This window comes from Oryctolagus cuniculus, chromosome 18 (assembly GCF_051225735.1).
Source record: "Oryctolagus cuniculus isolate XC-2025 breed Fujian yellow rabbit chromosome 18, ASM5122573v1, whole genome shotgun sequence".
In the NCBI taxonomy this organism is placed as follows: domain Eukaryota; kingdom Metazoa; phylum Chordata; class Mammalia; order Lagomorpha; family Leporidae; genus Oryctolagus; species Oryctolagus cuniculus.
This window is the reverse complement of record NC_142884.1, coordinates 24,324,496-24,342,874: the sequence shown is the minus strand read 5'-3', so window position 1 is coordinate 24,342,874 and position 18,379 is coordinate 24,324,496. Positions and strand designations below refer to the sequence as shown.

Sequence of the window (18,379 nt, the reverse complement as noted above, 5' to 3'; positions counted from 1 at the left end):
GCATGGCAACAGTCGAGCCAGGCTCCTTGCAAAATGTAAACTTCGTGGCCCATCCCTGTTCCAAGACCTCCAGAAGCTCCCCATCCCATTTGGAGCAAAGTCATATTCCTTACCCTGCCCTGCCAGGTCCAAATCTCTGGCCTCCCTTCCAGCCCCCTCACCCCGGGACCCCCTGCTCCTCTGCAGTTCTCGGTCCCATCTGAAGCCCCCTCCCTCACCTGGAGACATCTTTGTCTATGCCCGGATTTCACCACCTCGGCACTCAGCCCAGGAGGCTGCCCAGTCGCTGATGTGAGGTTGCCCTGGCCTGCGGGGTGCTTGGCTGTGGCTCTAGTTTCTGCCCACTGGATGTCAGGAGTGCCCCTCTGGTCACGACTAGCCACGCCATCTGCAGACGCGGCCAAACTCCCCTGGGGGCACAATGGCCCACAGTGAGAACCACTGGCCTCCACCATCTTGTACCCCACCAATCTCAAGTCCCAGCTCTCGGTGAGGCCCACCACGACCACCTGTGTATCTTTCTGTTCTATAACAAAACACCAAAGGCTGTGGCCTAGCTGAAAGGGGGCGGGGGGGGAGTTGACTTTGCTGAAAGGCTCGGAGGCTGTAAGTCTAAGGCCAGACAGCCCCAAGGCTCAGGCCTCTGGCAAGGACCCTCCTGGCCACACCACAGCACGACACGGACAGCATCATGGCAGGTGCACCCGCGCGGGGCTACAGCAGCCAGAACAGCTCTGGGGCAAGGCTCACTCCTTTCACCACAACCCAGGCTTGCAGGAACCAATCAGAGGACTGCATTCATAGCTTCCGAGGGCAGCACCCCCAAGGACCTAACCTCCTAAGCCGCCTTCTTAAAGGTCCAGCCAACACAGCCACACCGAGGACCAAGCTCCCAGCACGTGAAACTCTGGGGTACTTGCTCACACCACTCCGCAAACTGTAGCAAAACCTACTTTGTTTCTCAACCCAACTCCTTCCCATCCCCCTTACTCTTAGTTTATCAAAGCAACTTCCAATGCGCCAACACCACATAATGTACCGATTAAGTACATCCAGTGCTCATCGTCGGCTCCCCCTGCTCGCACAAGAACTCCACACAGCTGGCATCCTTGGCAGCTTCGTGTCCGTGTCTAGGAGGGTACCTGGCCCACAGCTCATCCTCCACAAATCCCTGCTGAGTGCAAGGATCAGACCGGAATATTCACCATGGTACAATATACCAACCACAGTAAAGAGGCCCATTTATCTGCAAATCCATCCTACATTTACCTACAAATGAAGAAACGAAGCCCTATTGGTTAGTATTGGGAGTTTGACCCCTTATTTCTAAAGAATACCAAAAAGAACAAAAGTGTGAAATCACACAAGAATCATGATGCCAGGAGACTTGCCCTCCAAGACAGTAAAAAACATGTTCATAAGCTACAGTAACTAAAATACCGGGGCTGGAGCTAGTGCAGACCAGAACAGAACCGTCCAGAAGGGGCCAGAGTAAATTCAAGACTTAAACAAATCGCACAGCTTTTAAAAATCACTAAGCAAAGAGTCAATGTTCAATAAATGATGCTGGAACAACTGGCTGGCCACTTTGCATCTGCATAGTATTTAGAAATACGGAGGCAGTAATAGACACCCAGGGAATAGCTCAGAGACCCCGGGCAGCTGCATCCAGGGAGTGGGGCTGGGAGAGGAGGGGAGAGGTGGGCACAGGACTGCTGAGTTGCTCTTTTATTTATTATTTATGCCTTTTTAACTATATACATATATTCCTTTGATAAAAAGAAAAGTTACGCCAAAAAAAAAAAAAAAAGCAATAATCATGGCCCTCTTTAACCTATCAGATTGACAAAGATTTTACAAAGTGGAGCTCCGCCGAGCCGGTGTGATTAGAAGGAAAAATAGGCAGGCTCACGCACCGCTGGGCCCTCCTGGAAGGTGATTTGTCGGGAAGTATTAAAAGTCTTAAAACCGTGCAAATCCTTGGAGGCGACACTTCTAGGAATTGGTATACAGCAAGAATGCTCACTTCCCCATTCAAATCGAAAACCAAAAATGAAAACCACCAAAACGTCCAACGGGGACCTGGTTATATAAATTATGATAAATTCAGGCGAAACAACGCCGTGCAGGTGTCAAGAGCAGCACAGAAATAGATCCATAATCCGGCAGAGGCGTTCGTGATGTAGAAAGTGATTAAACAGGTTAGGTGCGGTAGGTGGAAAGATGATTGCGTTTTCATAAAATGAATGTGACTTATGGGCTTCTGTATAGAAAGAGGCATCCATGTAAGAGGACCCCCCCTCCCCCTGGAACAAGGTACAGAGGCCCAGATCCCTCCGGAAGGGGGGCACCAGGAGCGAGGGCGTTATTTGCTTCTTTGTGTTCTCGGCAGGTGCTTCTCCTGTCAATTTCCAAGAGTGTGAAGGTGAGGGCAGAAATGCCGAGGTCTTTGGCAGGCCCCTCTGCTACCCCCTGGTCCACACAGCCCCAGGGGGAGTTTTGCACACTGCGGGGGTTGGGTTTGCCAGGATCCAGGGGCACTCAGGGCCCAGCCAGTGGCCGACAGCCCCACAGTCCCGACAGTGAGAGCTTCCAGCCCTCTCCTGGCAGATGGGGACGCTCCAGGCCAGAGGCAGCAGCCGCTCAGCACCGAGCCCAGCAGCTCTGCAGCCACGCAGGGTTCCTTTCCTGGGCTCTGGGTCCACCTTCCCTGGGGAAGGAGCCGCCTTGCTGGGAGAATTCTGCGCTCCGCATTCCTCAAGCCCAGAAGCCCAGCGCAATGCACGGATGCACTGTTTGGTCAGCACAGGGTCAGGGTTTTAAAGGTACCTGCTGCTCATCAGTGAAATACCTCTGAAATGCCTGCACCAACCTCCCCACACCCACCGCCCCCTGCTGCAGGGGCAGGCGGCCCTGGGTACCTCAGACCACACCACCTGCCCTGCCGCCTTCTCCCCCACTGTTTTCCACCCCAGGCTATGGCACCTCCCTGATGCTCCTTGTTCCCACTCTCCCAGCCCCCCCCCAACACACACCTCATTGCCCCCAGCCCCTTCCTTTGCAGAAAGCCCCTCGGAATTTGTCCCTACTCAGAGCCGCGGCAGCTCAGATTGGGGGGGGGGTTGGTCCTGGGCCCTGCTGCTGCCGGCCCATCCCTGCCCAGGGAGACCTGGACTGAGACCAAGTACCTGGTCAGCGCCTCCCCCGCCATCTCCAGTCTCTCAAAGGGGACCTGGAGCAGCAAGGACAGGTCTGGTCCTCAGGGACTCTGATCCTGGCTGGAGAGCCTGGGCTCAGCGCCCTGGAAACGGAGGTGGAGGTGGCGACAGGTGGATGGGGGAGGGCTCCGGGACAGCCCCTAGGGAGGAAGCGAGAGGGCAAGTATGGGCACAGGGAGAAGCCAACCTCTGTACCTCACACCTGAGGCCTCACAGGCCCCAAGTTCAGGCACAGAGTCAGGCCCTGGTACTCCCAACATCAGCCAGCCGCCGGGTACAGGAAGGGGTGTGACCCTGGCAAGGAGCTCCCTGAAGCTAAGAGCAATTCTCATTGAGAGCATGGAGGCGCAGGGGTGGGGGTGGGGGGTCCCAGGGGCAGCCCCCATGGGCCTTGACCTAAAGGGGGTCTTGGGCAGCGCAGGCCAGCGTCCACCTCCAGGGGTCGGCAGGGAGCTTCCTGGGGGGGAATGGTGACTGGAAGGACGAGGGAGGCACCCCCTTAGGCCAACCAGGCCATGCAGGAAGGGCCAGGCATGCAAGAGGGGAGTGCACTGACAATTGGGTCCCATTCCCAGCACTTATTTGCAACAGAACATTAATTCTCAGTGTCATTAGAGTCCATTTCCATTTTGTAATAACATAAAAAGTTAAGGGTCTAATTTATTCATACAAATCTTGTTAGCATCCAATTTCCACATAATGTAACATATTCCTTAAAAAGCTGACAAAGCAGAAGAAATTAAAAACATTAAAAAAAAAAAAAAAAAAAAAGAAGGAAAGACATCCATGGGCTTTCACTACCACAAAGCCAAAAAGGTAAGGAGGAGGAGACCAGGGCGGCTCTGGCAGGAACTGGAAGCTTGGGACAAGAACAGAGAGCCTGAGGCAGGATGAGCCCGGCTCCCATCCCAGGGCCACCTTAAGGAGCCGCAGTGCTCCTGGGACAGCTCGGACTGCCCACCCCAATGTGGACGGGCTCTGTCTGCCAGGTCCCCACTCACCCCAGCCATTGTCCTGCCTTGGACCCTGCTGATGGCTCCCAGTGCTCTCCCTGGGCCAATCCACCCTGGAAAGCCTGTAACTCCTGTTAATTACACGTCTGCGGTGTTTGCATTAGATAGCTGTCACCCTGTAATTTACCCACACGCCGGCTTTAATTGTACATTAATCTTCCTACACGCCACTCCCCTGCTAGAATCTGTTAACAGCAGCAGTTTGGACCATTTTGTTTATTCCTCCACCAAAAATAGCTGATGGATGTGATTGCACCTTGTCTCCCCGCCTCCTTCCTCTCCAGGATTACCTGCTGTGTGCCGGGGCCGGAGAGAGAGAAGTGCCTATCACCTGCCAGCCACCTTGAAACACAATATTTGACTGTTTCGGGGCTGACACCAATTTGGGAGAAAAGGTCAGTGGCAACAAGCTATCTTCCCGTCACCTGCCAGGTGCTCCCGGGATTTCAGCACCTGCCTGAAGGAGCCAGGCAGCGCCCACCTGGGCAGTTCTCAGCAGAGGAAGGAGGGCCAAGCTTGATCCTAAGAAATCCACCAGCTTGGAGGTTCCAAGGTCACTTGGAGAACCAGGAAGGAGAACTATAAATTACAAAGGCTGGACGGCTGCCAGGGCCCCAGGAAGCTACATTTAGCATACCATTCTCCCAGCAGCAGGAGGAAGCCCAACTCCCTTTCCCACGGAATTTGAATGGAATTCGTTACAAGAACATCGTGATTGAAATATCACCAATTGGCTTTGCATGACAACTCAGCACTAGACTGCGATTACCACGGGTAGCCGGTGTGTGTGTGTGTGTGTGTGTGTGTGCGCGCGCGCGCGCGCGTGCAGAGAGGGAGTGGCTGTCTGTGTCTCCAGCTGGCCGAGTTGGCCACCAGTGAGGGAGCCCCATATAATATTTATGAAATCCAGATGAAGCCCTACGCTGGCAATGAGCTGATATCATAACACAGATTTCAAAAACGCCCTGACATTTGCCCAAGATCAAATTTGCCTTTGCGAAAACCCATGAGGCTTTGTGCCGCCAGCGGGCTGCCCACGCCCTGCCCGGCCCCCACCTGCAACCTTCCTCATGGAAGCCCAGCTAATGAGCACGGCGGGGAGGGGAGGTGGCCGGGGACAGCAGGGGTAGAGGGAGTGGAATGACACCGCTCAAGGCCACCTCTCCTTTGTGGAAAATATTAACGGGGCTTTTCCATGGGGAGAGCCAGGAGTCGTGACCATTTTGATTGTCAAATGGTTGCCGACGTGCAAACCAAACCTCAGGTGATGTCCTTATGCCGGCAGTGTTTGCGTGGAGCAAGAGCTGCAACCACGATCCAATCCGGCACTCGGTAGCCCAGGAAACAAAACAGAAACCAAGAAACGGGCATTCAGAAGGCCCGGGGCTCTTGTTCCGGCGCGGACTTGCTTTCCCTTGGAAATGATGTCCCAGGAGGAAGGGGCCCCTGGCTCCCTCCCGGAGGAGAGAGAGGCTGTGCTTGCAGGCCCTGCGCCTTCCCAGGGCCTGGCTCACAAGTTATTCAGTGGACACAGGAGACCTGCGCCCGCGAAGTGCAATTTTACGGCATCTTCTACCTCTGACCCTGGTTTCTGGAGACGGAGACTCCCCAACGTCCCAGGACCCTGAGCCTTGTGGCATGAAAGACTACAAGGAATCGGGGCCTGGGTCCCCCGGAGTATTTACAAGTCAAAGCCAGGTGCCTCTTATAGACTCTCCCTGGTGCACATCCTGAGTGAGGTGGGACACTTGCGTCTTTACGGTGGGATACTTGCGTCTTTACGAGTGGTCCGCCCATAAACCTTGCACAGAAGCTCCGAGCCCAGTGTCGGTTTGGCAGTCAATTGGCGCGGGCTCAGGTCTGCTGCATCAAATTAGCATCGACCCGGAAAACGTTACTGAACGATTCCTCAAATCTGCCAAGTCTTCGAATCAATTTTGCAAAACGCGTCAAGGGTTTTTTTTTTTAAACTTTGATAAACCTCTCATATTAGTTACCACAGAAGAGCATAAACCTCTCTAATCTGTCTTCCCACTAAAAAAAAAAAAAAAAAAAAAAAAAAAGGTGTTGTTTTTCACCAACTGCTTTTAGCTCTCCCGTCTTCGCGCACCCACCCACACATCACATAAACAATGTGTGTGTCCTGGGCTCATTTGTTGCCCTAGTTTAAAGTGACTGGTGTTTGGCTCGGGCTGTCCGTGCCCCGTGGACCCAAAGCTTGGCGATGGTTTCTACCAGCATCAGGACAAAGTGCTCACCCCGGCCCTTGAGACACGCAGTTCCCAGGTTGCCTCCTTCAGGAAGTCCTCCATAGCTCTCCAGGGAACCCAGACCATTGTTTTATGCACTTGGGTACCAGGGTCACCCAGACCACGATCTGCTGGGGGCTCAGTGAATGTCCTACCCTGTGGACTTCACACAACTAACCTTCAGGGTGCAGCTCATGCCAACTAGTCCACGAAGTGCTGTCCACCACCCCACCCCACCTGCCATATTTGGCGGCCGGCCCAGGCCTCCCTCCTCCATGGAGCACACGAACATGTCCCAGCCAGAGTCCCTGGCCTCCCTTCCTAACCTGGAAGCTGGAGCTGCAGCACTGCTTCTGGGGTGAGCAGGGCTGCAATTTCACACCCCCACACCCCTGCTGGGAAGTCACCTAGGGGTACAGGGTACCAGCACAGGTCTCCCCCCAGTCCAAGATTCCGTCTTCCATTCAGAACTCTCACCACGGCCACTCAGTGTCCTTCCTTACAAAGCCTGCTTGAGCCCGCTGGGCTGGGAGAGAACAGGGAGGCCCATGGCAGCTCTGCACCCTCCCCCCGGCCCTTTATCCTCCGGGGGTTTTCATGAACCCCTCTCTGTGCCAGACTGATCTAGGCACCAAGGCAAGTCAGTGAGGTGACCCCCAGGGCAGCCGGGGTGTATGGCACTGGTGACAGGAAAATGCAACCAGCCCCAGGGAGGCTACAGGAGGGAGGGTGCTCAGGCAATGCTGGCGTGGGCTGGGTCCGGCATCTGCCTCTCGGACCAGCTGCCCAGGTGATCCGGGGCAGAGAAACATCCGCCCCTCCATGCCCGCCTTCCAGCCTGGCAAATCCAAAGCGACCCAGCAGAAAGAATCGAAAGCACCTGGAAAACATGGACAAGTCCCACAATCTGAGGGTGGTAGCAGATTTTCAAGTTTGTTAATAATGTTTTTAGGTTCAGAGTATCCTTGGGGGAAAAATAAATGGTGTTAGTCTTCTGGGAAATAAAACGGAAACCACGGGGTGACACCGCTACACACACACACAGAAGGGCTAAAACGAGAAAGACCAACAGCAGCAGGTGTTGGAAGGGACTGAGACGATAACAACTCTCCCACTGGACTGGCAAGGAGAGGGGTAAACCAGCACCACTACTGGGGAGGACTGTTCATGGTTCCTACAGAAGATGCACACCGGGGCCGGTGCTGTGGCACAGGTGGCGATGCCAGCATCTCAGACCAGAGTGCTGGCTTGAATCCTGGCTGCTCTGCTTCTGATCCAGCTCCCTGCCAATGAGCCTGGCAAGGCAGGAGAGGTTGACCCAAGTACTTGGGTCCCTGCCATCCATCTAGGAGACCAGAATGAAGTTCCTGGCTCCTGGCTTCAGCCTGGACCAGCCCCAGCCGTTTTGGCCATTCGGGGACTGAATCAGTGGATGAAAGATCTCTCTTTCTCTCTCACTCTACCTTTCAAATAAATAAATACATGTTTTAAAACAGAAAAAAAGAGAGGCCAGCATTGTAGGAAGCAGGTAAAGCCGACACCTGTGATGCTAGCATCCCATATGAGTGCTGATTTGTGTCCTGGCTGCTCCACTTCCGATCTGGGGAAAGGCCCAAGTGCTTGGGTCCCTGCCACCTGCATTCAAGACTTGGATGAAGCTCCTGGCTCCTGGCTTCAGCCTGGCTCAGCCCCGGCCATTGCAGCCACTTGGGGGAGTGAACCAGTGGATGGAAGATCTCTCTCTCTCTCTCTCTATAACTCTTTCAAATGAATAAATAAATCTTAAAAAAAAAAAAAAAACACACAGATGCACAGCCTGTGATCCAGCGATTCTTTCCTAAGAGAATCTGAAATGGTGCGTTTGCTGATGACACAAGCAAGTGGCCTCGCTGCAGCCAACAAACTCAGGACATATGGATGCCAATCAACAGGAGAATGGATTCAACAGGGCATATACACCCAGTGGAAGTCTATAGACTAACAAGGATGAACAAAATAACAGGACTGGGCAATGACATAATTATTGGGAAGCTGCTTAGAAATGTCAGGACTAGGGGAGGACACTGGGCAGCGGGGCCACAGGCCCAGGAAGCCTTTGTCACATCCCCTGGCTAGATCTTTGACTGGCAGGCTGAGAGACCAAACAGAGGACAATGACCATAATGGCGGTGAGGTCTCTGCTAGGCACAGAGGCTCTCGGATACCCCCACTGCATACACGAGTCTACGGACTCCCAGCCCACACACAGTGACTAAGGGGTCAAGCTAGGGCTTGAACCAGGGCAGTCTGGCTCCAGGTGTGGCTCAGGCGCAACCCACAGGGAAGAGGGAGGGGTGGAGGTGGTTGCCATGGCTGCCCATTGACACTTTCATTCATGGAAGAGGGAATCTGAGAAGAGTTAAATAATAGGCATAGATTGCACTTTCACAGGGATGAATGGTCATGAAATTAAATTTGCAGATGAGCCCAAACCTCACGAGGCCCAAAATCAAAGCGAGAAACAGCAAGATGGACCCAACCAGGAGAAATGCAATTCACCAGGCACACCAAGGCTGTCATCAGCCCTGAAAAACTCCGGTGAGACAAAGGCGTGTGAGTAGCGGCAGAGAGGGTGGTGAGGTGATGAAGGCCACAGGAGGCATCTGCACCCAGCACAACAGTGCGGGAGGGGATGCCCAGGTGAGACCATGCTGCCACAGCACTCCCAGCCCCTAACCAGTGCCTGCAAAAGGGACTTGGGAGGCTGGGGGAACAGTAGGGGAAGCTCCAACCGAACTCAGACGACTAGGGGAGGGGTGGGCTAGAGGATTCTGAGAGGACAGAACACTGCTGGCGCTGTGGCGTAGCTGGCAAAGCCACTGCCTGCAGCACCAGCAACCCCTAAGGGCGTTGGTTTGAGCCCCGGCTGCTCCACTTCTGATCCAGCTCCCTGCTAATGGCCTGGGAGAGCAGTGGAAGATGGAAATCTCTGGGCCCCTACATCCATGTAGGAGACCTGGAAGAAGCTCCTGGCTCCTGGCTTTGGCCTGGCCATTGAAGCCATCTAGAGAGTGAACCAGTGGATGAAAGACCTCTCTCTCCTTCTCTGTAACCCTTTCAAACAAATAAACAAATCTTTTTTAAAAAGAAGAAGGACGGGGGGCTGGCACTGTAGCATAGCAGGTAAAGCTGCCTCCTACAGTGCCGGCAGCCCATATGGTCACCAGTTCGAGACCCAGCTGCTCCACTTCTGATCCAGCTCTCTGCTATGGCCTGGGAAAGCAGTAGAAGATGACCCAAGTCCTTGGGCCCCTGCATCCACATGGGAGATCTGGAAGAATTTGCTGGCTTTGGATTGCCCAGCTCTGGCCATTGTGGCCATTTGGGGAGTGAACCAGTGGATGTAAGATCTCTCTCTCTCTGCCTCTCTGTAACTCTGCCTTTCAAATAAATAAATAAATCTTAAAAGAAGAAGAAGAGGGGCTGGCACTGTGGCGTTAACAGTTAAAGCCGCCACTTTCAGTGCCAGCATCCTATATGGGCACCAGTTCTAGTCCTGGCTGCTCCACTTCCAATCCAGCTCTCTGCTATGGCCTGGGAAAGCAGTAGAAGATGGCTCAAGTCCTTGGGCCCTTGTACCCATGTGGGAGATCCAGAAGAGGACCCTGGCTCCTGACTTCAGATCAGCGCAGCTTTAGCCGTTGCAGCCAATTGGGGAGTGAACCAGCAGATGCAAGACCTCTCTCTCTCTCTCTGTGTGCCTCTCCTTCTCTCTCTGTGTAACTCTGACTTTCAAATAAACAAATCTTAAAAAAAAAAAAAAAAAAAAAAGGAAGAAGAAAGAAGAGGAGGAAGAGGTAGAGAAGGAGGAGGAAGAGGTGGAGACAGAACCACACGGGAAAAGGTAAAGGTTCCAGAAGGAACCTACAACACTGGCCTTAGCACACCAGAGGCTGGCTGCATCACCCACTGTTTCAGCCAGTGTAGACTGACTGCCTGTACCACGCTCTGGCTCTGCCAGTGTAGACACACGGGTAGGTTAGCTCACTGCCTGCCAGTCAGCCGTCAGAGAGTAGCTTCTCCATGCCAATCTCCTCATGGCCAACAGAGAGGGAGAGCAGCTTCTGCATCAGCCACGTGAACTTGCTAGTGTCTGCTGGGCTCCCCCAGGGCCGGGCCCGAGGCTCTGCAGGTGCACAGTGTTAGCTGCGCCTGGACTCGCGCCTTCAGGCATTGCCCTCGCATGGCACAGGAAGCACAGCCCCTCCCTGTGTCCCCCGGCTAGGAGGCTTGTGCAGACATGAGTCAGTCCCCAGCAGAGACAGCCCCATAGGGGGAGATGACTTGACTGCCAAGTGCAAGTGCATCTGTCCCCAGGCTGGCGACTGCTGGCAGAGGGCTCTCCTGTGTCACCTTCCCAGAGAGGACATCGGGGCCTGCCCAGTGGTCCACAGTGGCGAGGGCAGCAGTCAGAATAAAAGAGAGACCAAACAGGAAAGCCAGTCTGCACTGGCCACACCCTCAGGGGCCTCAGGCAGCAGCACACAGAGGCCTGGAGCAGCAAGAAGTACATGTGAACCTCCCAGCATCCTCTCCCTGCCTCGCACCCCTCCCATCCCCGAGCTGGGCCCAGCCAGGGAGGAGCTGGCTCAGGCCCAGACAGAGTGAGGACAAGGTGACAGCGACCTGGGCTGTTGCCTGCAGCTCAGCAGCCACTGGGCTCAGGGCCGGCTGCCAGCAGCATGGGCACAACGGGAAGTGCGGTGACTCATAGACCTGCTCCCCCTGCCCAGCTCTGGAAGACAGCCCGGTGGGGGAGGCCGGGGGCCTGAGCTCGCTGCAGGCAGCCACAGGAAGCACACGGACATCAGGGGGCATGGGGAGCTCTGAGCCTTGGGCAGGGCTGAGAGAGAGAGAGAGAGAGAGAGAGAGCGAGCAGGTACAGACGGGCTCCTAGCAGGAGGAAGAGCAGAGAAGGCTGAGAATGAGAGAAAGGCACAGAGTAGGAGTCTCTTCTGGGGCAGCTGCCAGTCAGCCATCAACTCACATCAAGTGGCTGGCAGGTGCATGGTGTTCTTCATGGACTTTCTTGAAGATCCCTCAAATGCACGAATTTCAAAAAATCCTTGCTCCAAATAAAGTCATCTTTTCCCTCTACTTCCCGCTAACTTTAAAGTTACCCTTTAGTGAACGACCTACAAAGGGATCAGGAAGCCAAGGCGGTGACGCACAGGCTGAGGCCACCACTGGCCAGGAGACATGCGGGTGATCAACGCCAGAGGACGGTGGGCATCAGGGCCACAGCAAGTGGTCCTCACGGCAAGAGTAGGCTGGTCCGAGCGAGGCTGACCCAGCCGGGAAGGAGACATGGAAGGAGAGACAGGGCCATGGTTCTGAGCGTCCATCCAGTAGCTGGTCCCCGCCACAGAGCCTTGGACAGGAAATGTCACCTCCTGAGTGCCTGCTACATCCCAGGGCTGGGCTGGGCAGGGACTCCAGGGACAGAAAGGCAGCGGGGGCCCAGCACACAGCTGGAAGGAGTGTGCAGCGAGCAGGTGCAGAGGCACAGCCCCACAGCCAGCTGCCCGATCACAGAGGCCTGGGAAGAGAGAAACCACCCATAGTGGTGGATAGGAACTTGGGACTCTGGGAGCGGGGTAAGGTGGGGGGCTGCCACAGGGAACCCACAGTTCCTGCCAGTGTTGCACAGAGTTCCCCTCCCCCTCCTCCCCTCCCCTCCCGTACCAATCACTATGGGATTCTCATGCTTCCTCCCACTCCCCTCAAGGACCAGGATCATCTTTCTCCAGGATTCCTGCAGCCCCCACTCTGCAGCTTATAGGACAAAGTCCTTGAAGGACCCAGGTGGCCAGGGTGCCACCTGCCTGTCCAGCCACATCTGACCCCCTCCAATGACATTCCACAGCTCCTGGACAGTGCTGCACGCTCCTCACGCACTCCCCAGGTGGGGGACCTCTGCGCCCACTCTCCCAGTCCCAGCCCCCTTTCCAGGCCACCTGCTCAGAGGAGCCCCCCTAATCCCTGTATTGTAGGCGTTCCCCTTATCCCTTTACGACAGCCTAGAATCACACACGCATTGGTGTTATTTGCCTCAATGTCTTAAGCACAGAATGAATCAGTGAATGATGACCTAGTGATGGTGAAGTCCCTCTCCGGGACTTCACAAACTCCACAAGGCAGGGACCACCTGTACTCTTGCTCAGGGCCTGGCATGGTGACAGACACCTAATACGCGCTCAAGAAACATCTACCGGTGGCACAAAGAAGCCACAACAGGGCTGGCACTGGGAGTGTGGCACGGAGCGTCACCTGGCTCGCAGTTCCACTGCTGAGGATTCCATTTTCATTCCAGTAAACGTCACTCCCCAAAGCCGGCTCTGGCTGTGGCATGGCAAGGCGAGGGCCAGCACCAGGAAGCATGCATTTCCCAGAAGCATGTGGTCTTCCAGGTGGGCAGTGGGAAGGTGAGACCCAGGCCTCCAGCCAGGGAGGGCAGCTGTGTCTGCAGCCCCCAGCCCCAGGCTGCATACAGATACCCTCTGGCTTCCCCAAAGGTGGCGTTGCAGCTGGGCTAGGGCTCAGAGCTGCTTCTCAGTGTCAGTCCACTAGGATGCAGGCTGCCCTGTCTCTCAGTGGCCCAGGCTGCGTTTCGGAATTTCTAACAGGTCCAGCAGGTGCACGACAAAGTGCCAGATCAGAAATGACAGGCAGTTTTGTATAGGGTAAAAGTCACAACTTTTCTCCACGGCCAATTTGTAAGCCTCATCTTCTTCCACGGTGATTTACCCACCGAAGGGGCACACACATCCCTCAGCGGATAAGGAATGAGACCACGTCTCCCACTGCCAGGGCCATGGGCACTGAAGCAGCTGCCACCAGGTGGCTTGAGCCCGTGGGTTTCCTCTGCCTCTGGGCAGCCGTTCCCCAGGAGGGAGGGAACACAGCTGGCAGCGCCTCCACAAACAGGACCAAAGCAGCCTCTTGTCACCGCACTGTCATCCTGCAGGCTGCCCGCCCCCAGCCAATGTCCTGAAGCTCCAGGACACTGAGGATACAATAAAGAGGGAATTTAAGCTCTCATGGAAAGAGAATGAAAAGGTAAGCTTATTTAGGAGCAAAAACCAAGTAAACAGTTTAGTGCATGCATAGCTTTGTCACGGTTTGCCTTTGACATGAACTCTATGACGCTCCCTCTCACACCCAGACATCACCTTCAACTTTTCATTTACTGTATATTTTTGCTGTCCTGTGGCAGGGCCATACTGATCCTTGGGCCTGCACAATCTCCATCTCCTGTTATAGAACTCCCTACCTTCTGGTCTCAGTGGCGAGCTGACCTCTTGTTCTATGCACTGTATCCTGACTCTTAACTGGGGGCGCCCTGAATCTCCACTCACTTTTTTGCCAGCAGCTCCTCCTCCATCCCGCATTTCTACAAAGTGGCTGCCATGCACAGGTAAGACAGGGAGGGGGGTCTCAGACTCCAGGCGGGGCAGCAGGTAGGAGTGGAGGAGGGTAGCTGGGGACTTCAGATAGGACCACAATTCCCCACCTGCCCCTACCAGCACTGCTGCACCCACCGACGGTTCCTCCCACCAGGGGCTTCAACCAACATCGACAAAAGCCCAAAGCGCCCACCTTCCTCCGCTTCCAGCCCTGAGACCACAAATAGCAGATCAGGTGGCCGCTGGCACAAACTCAGAGTGAGGGGCAGGGCAGCAGCCTGCAGGATGTCTCCAGTCCTTTTAAAGGTACTGAAGGCAGATTCAGAGAGCAGCCTGCCAGGCACACTCTCCCGACAACCATACGGCAAGACGGTAGCTACCGGACTTTCCCGGATTTATTAGCTTACATAAACAGAGATCTGAATAAATGTTTCAAAAATGAAATTCCCTGGACACTCTGCAATCAGTAAATGTTCATTACGGAAACCTAGCAAATGTGCATGAAATGTCCCAAGTGATATTCTGGCTACAGGACGGGGAAGGCATCTCAAGCAGCAGGCTGAGTGACCAGGCAGCCTTCTCCAGGCACTGCCCAGCAACCCTCTGCCCAGCCCAGCAGGTCAGACAAGCCAGCCAGCTCTCCCCTCCCAGCCAGGGCTTGGGGGGGGGGGCGGTGATGGCAGCAGAAGAGGTTGGTTTTGCCTGCTCAGGCAATTTACAAATGAGCACGTCCCCTCCCCACTGGCAGACTGATGTCTATAAATAATTAATCCTTGACCTTGCTTAAGAAAGCCTTGACTTTTTAATTTGGGGTCTTTTTAAAAATCAATACCCCAGGAACATAATTCACTCTCGCAGAGTCTGATTGCAGAAAATAAATAAATAACTTGTGCTACGCGTGAGGCCCAGAGCAATAGGATGGAGGTGGAGACCAGGCTTTCTGGGTTCAAACGCATATTGGACTATCCACCGGTCCTACTGAGGCGCTGTCTCTTCGGGGTCTGGGTCATTTCCCTGGCAAGTCTGCTGACTACACTCCCATAGCTCCCAAGGGACCCCCCCCCCATCCCACCCTGCCCTGCCATAGACCGGGGGATGTCTTAATTAAAACAGGGTCTCCCACCAGAACCAGTGCCACACTCCCTCCTGCCTCTGGTCTGGAGCAAGGACAGAGAGCGGGCAGGACAGGCGTTGACAACCGGGAAATTTTAAAGAGTGTTCTGCTACTTCTGCCCCCAAAAGGTTGCCCTGTCCTAAGACTTAGGAAAGCCCCCCCACAACCCCCCCCCCCCCATACACACACCTTGCAAAGGCCAAGGTGAACTCGAGTGAGAGTTTACTCAAGGAAAGGTGGCTGGAGGATGTAACTTATGCTCTCTTCCAGGGAATGGGGAAGGGGCCAATGGGACCCCTTCCCCTTCCCCGCCCGGATCCTCTCGCTGCATCTCTCCACCTCTCCCACGTGCTGTGCGGCCCAGTCAGTCCACGCTGCGAGCAGAGCAGGTAGAGGGGGCCGGGTGTGCCGGTTCCCCTAGTCACGGCCGATCGTGGCTCAGGGTCCGGTTTGGAGGCAGTCCAGGGGCGTGGGATGCGTTGTGACACCCGAAACGGCTGCGGGACTGGGAGTCCCAGGTTAGGCCCCTACTTCTCCGTGAGATCAGGCAGGGAGTGCCGGTGCCCACGGCCGAGGGCGCTGTGCCGCGGCTGCACCAGCTCCCAGTCGGGGTCGCGGGGCCTGGAGACCAGTTACGCAGCGAAAGTTAGGCGCCGAGGGAGTCCCGCGCAGGAGGGAGTTAAGGGGTCACCTCCAGACCCCAGAGCCGACGCTAGCACTGCCAAAACCCACGCGTGCCCCTTCGCCTGGGCCCGCGGGCCTCCGGAGAGGCCGGAGCCGGTGTGCAGAAGCGGGCGGCCGCCGCCAGGGCTCGGCTCAGTCCCGCGGCAAAGCGGTGGACCCTTTCTCCGCCCACTCAGGCCGCGAGAGGCTTCGACTCCCGCACTCCTGGACACACGCACGCACACACATTCACACGGTCACTGACGCACACACGCTCGCCGGGAGCATACAACAGGCCGGTGCCCTGAGAGTTGCGGGGCGGGGATGCGCGGCGGAGCGTGGGGCACCTCCCGCCGCTTGGTGCGACGCCCAGCCACCGCCAACTTCGCCCCTCGCCCCTGCCCGCCACTGCCCGTCCCCAGTATCAGCTCCGAGCGCACGAGAAAGCCCGGGCGCCCCGGGGCGCTCCTGCCCGGCCAGCTCGGCGCCCGCCGCTGCCACCCCGCGCCCAGCACCCACAGCCTGGAAGAGGGGCCGGAGACCGCCGGAACCCGGCGAGCCTGAGGGGCGGCAGTTCATAGCCGGGCGGCGGCGAGTGAAACACGACGAGCAAAAGTCCAATTAAAGTTCCCGCTACTGGGATCGGTCCCCAAAGTACAGCCAGACTGGAGCCCCGCGCGCCCCACCTCCGCCCGCGGCTTCTAACTGCTATCGGCGTGGGGCCGCGGGATGGGCGCGCACTGCAGTCCCGCGCCTGCCGGGGACCCCATGGGGAGTCCCTCGAGGCCAGTTGCCTGCGTCGGGCGGGGACAGGGGTGGGGCGGAAGCACAGCCACTCACCTGGCGCAGCCGACGCTCTCGAAGCCGCGGGCGCCTTTAGTCCGGGCGCGGTTCTCCACCGCCAAGCCTCGGCTTGGGGCGCCGGGCGGCTGGAAGCACCTCAGCCCCAGTTCGGAGCGGAACCCGGTGCTCCGGGTGGGCTCGCGGCGGGGGCCGGCGGCCGGAGCGCGCAGGAGGGGACGACGAAGAGGGTGCGGCGGCGCGTTGCCTCTCGGCCCCCGGCCCAGGTCCGTCCCCGCCTCCGCTGCCGCTGCCGCCGCCGCCGCCTGGTCCTCTCTCCTCCCGCAGCACCGCCGATTCCGGATTGCGCGCCGGGAAAGCTCCCAGCGAAGTGCGAGCGAAGCCTCCGGCAAGGCTGGAAATAGCGCCGCGCCCGCCTGGCGCCCCGCCCCCGGCCCGGGCTCCGCCCCGCGGTGGTGGTGGTGGCGGCGGCGGCTGCGACGGCGATGGCCCGGCCGGGAGGGGATCACTCCCGGGATCGTTCGTGCCTCCCGGGAGCTCACAGGCACCGTGTCCAGGCGTGCTCGGAGGCTCCCGCGGCCCCGCTGGCCGCGCGCTCAGCAGAAGCCACCGCGGGGCGCGGTCCGGCAGCTGACGGGGTGGTCGTGGCGGGGATTGCGCCAGGCTTCCGGGTCCTTGACGCTTGGCTGCAGACCACGGCCAGGGTGCTGCTGCTTCCTCGGCAGTTAGCACCCCATCCCATTCTAAAAAGGACAAGGCGGCACGCCCGCGGGCCTCGCCCCGGAGCTGGGCAGGGGGCGCCCGCACAGGCCTCCACGCTACAGGCATGCGGGGCTGGAGACAGGCAGAGGATGGATCCCAGGGAAGATTCGAAGAAGGCCCTGAGCTAGAGTCTCGCGTGGAATTGGGTCAAGTTCTTGGGCAGCCTCGGCCCCGGGTGTCTGCACCGTCTGCATATTCCAGGGTCTCTGGATCTGTTGAAAGTGCCCTGGGACCCAAGCTCCCCCTGAGGACTTCATGTTTGACGTCCCTCTTGGTCACTGGCCTGAGAGTTGGTGGAACAAGAGAGCAGGGCTGTAACCAGTGTGCTGCTGCAAGGCGTCAGGGCAGAGATTCCCCCCCCCCTTCCCCCGCAGGGGGCTAGCACGAGCATGGTGGGAGGGGCAGGAAATGTAGGAGACTGCCAGTCAGTCACCTCTCAGGCTTGGGGGTAGGCTGGCTAACCTGGACTCTTAAGACCTGCAGAGAAGCCTTTAGTAGAATGGAGTGAGGGTGCTTGCCTTCCTTTTTCTGATTGTATCTGCTGGTTGGTTCGTCTGATTCCAAGCTGCCCCCAGAAGCAGAGAGAGAGAGAGAATGGGGCATGGGAGGGCCCTGGGACCCTTGAGTAGCCAGAGCAGGTCCCTGGCAGGAAGCAGAGCCTCTCCTGAGGACCTCCCTGGGAAGTCCAGAGCATCCTGGGTGAGACGATGAACCAGCACTCCCTGGATCTCCTGTCAGTCCTTCGTCTGCAAAGGAGGCCTCACCATTCCCATCCTACAGACAGGGAAACAGGTGCACACGAGGAGGAGCAGAGTGTGTGTACGTGGCTGGAGTGGCCTGCCGCCACCTCAGCCCGGTGCAGAAATTGCAAGAGCCAAATGCAGGGGAGAAGGACAGAGCAAAAGCAGAGCAGGAGGAGCAGGCCTGGGCCCGAAGACAGGGGAGGGTGGCTGAGCACGAAGCTACTTGCCCAGCCATCGGGGAGCGCGCTGAACCTGAGCCTGAACCGCCCTTGTCACCGCTCCTCTCCTGCTCTCCCCATCTGAGGTCAGGGCAGCTACCCACGAGGTCCCTGCTGGCAGCTGAGCCTGGGGCAGGTTTGCAGCTCTGGCTG

General features: G+C 57.0%; 1 protein-coding gene across 1 annotated transcript in view; it reads right to left on the bottom strand.

The window, feature by feature from the left end:
• Positions 1-16,875, bottom strand: part of CHST8 (carbohydrate sulfotransferase 8) — a 118,664-nt gene extending 101,789 nt beyond the window's left edge. The window contains exon 1 of the mRNA XM_051846727.3: positions 16,543-16,875. The gene's annotated coding sequence lies outside the window, so the exon portion shown is untranslated. The remainder of the gene's footprint in view (positions 1-16,542) is intronic.
• Between the last annotated feature and the right edge of the window lie 1,504 nt (positions 16,876-18,379).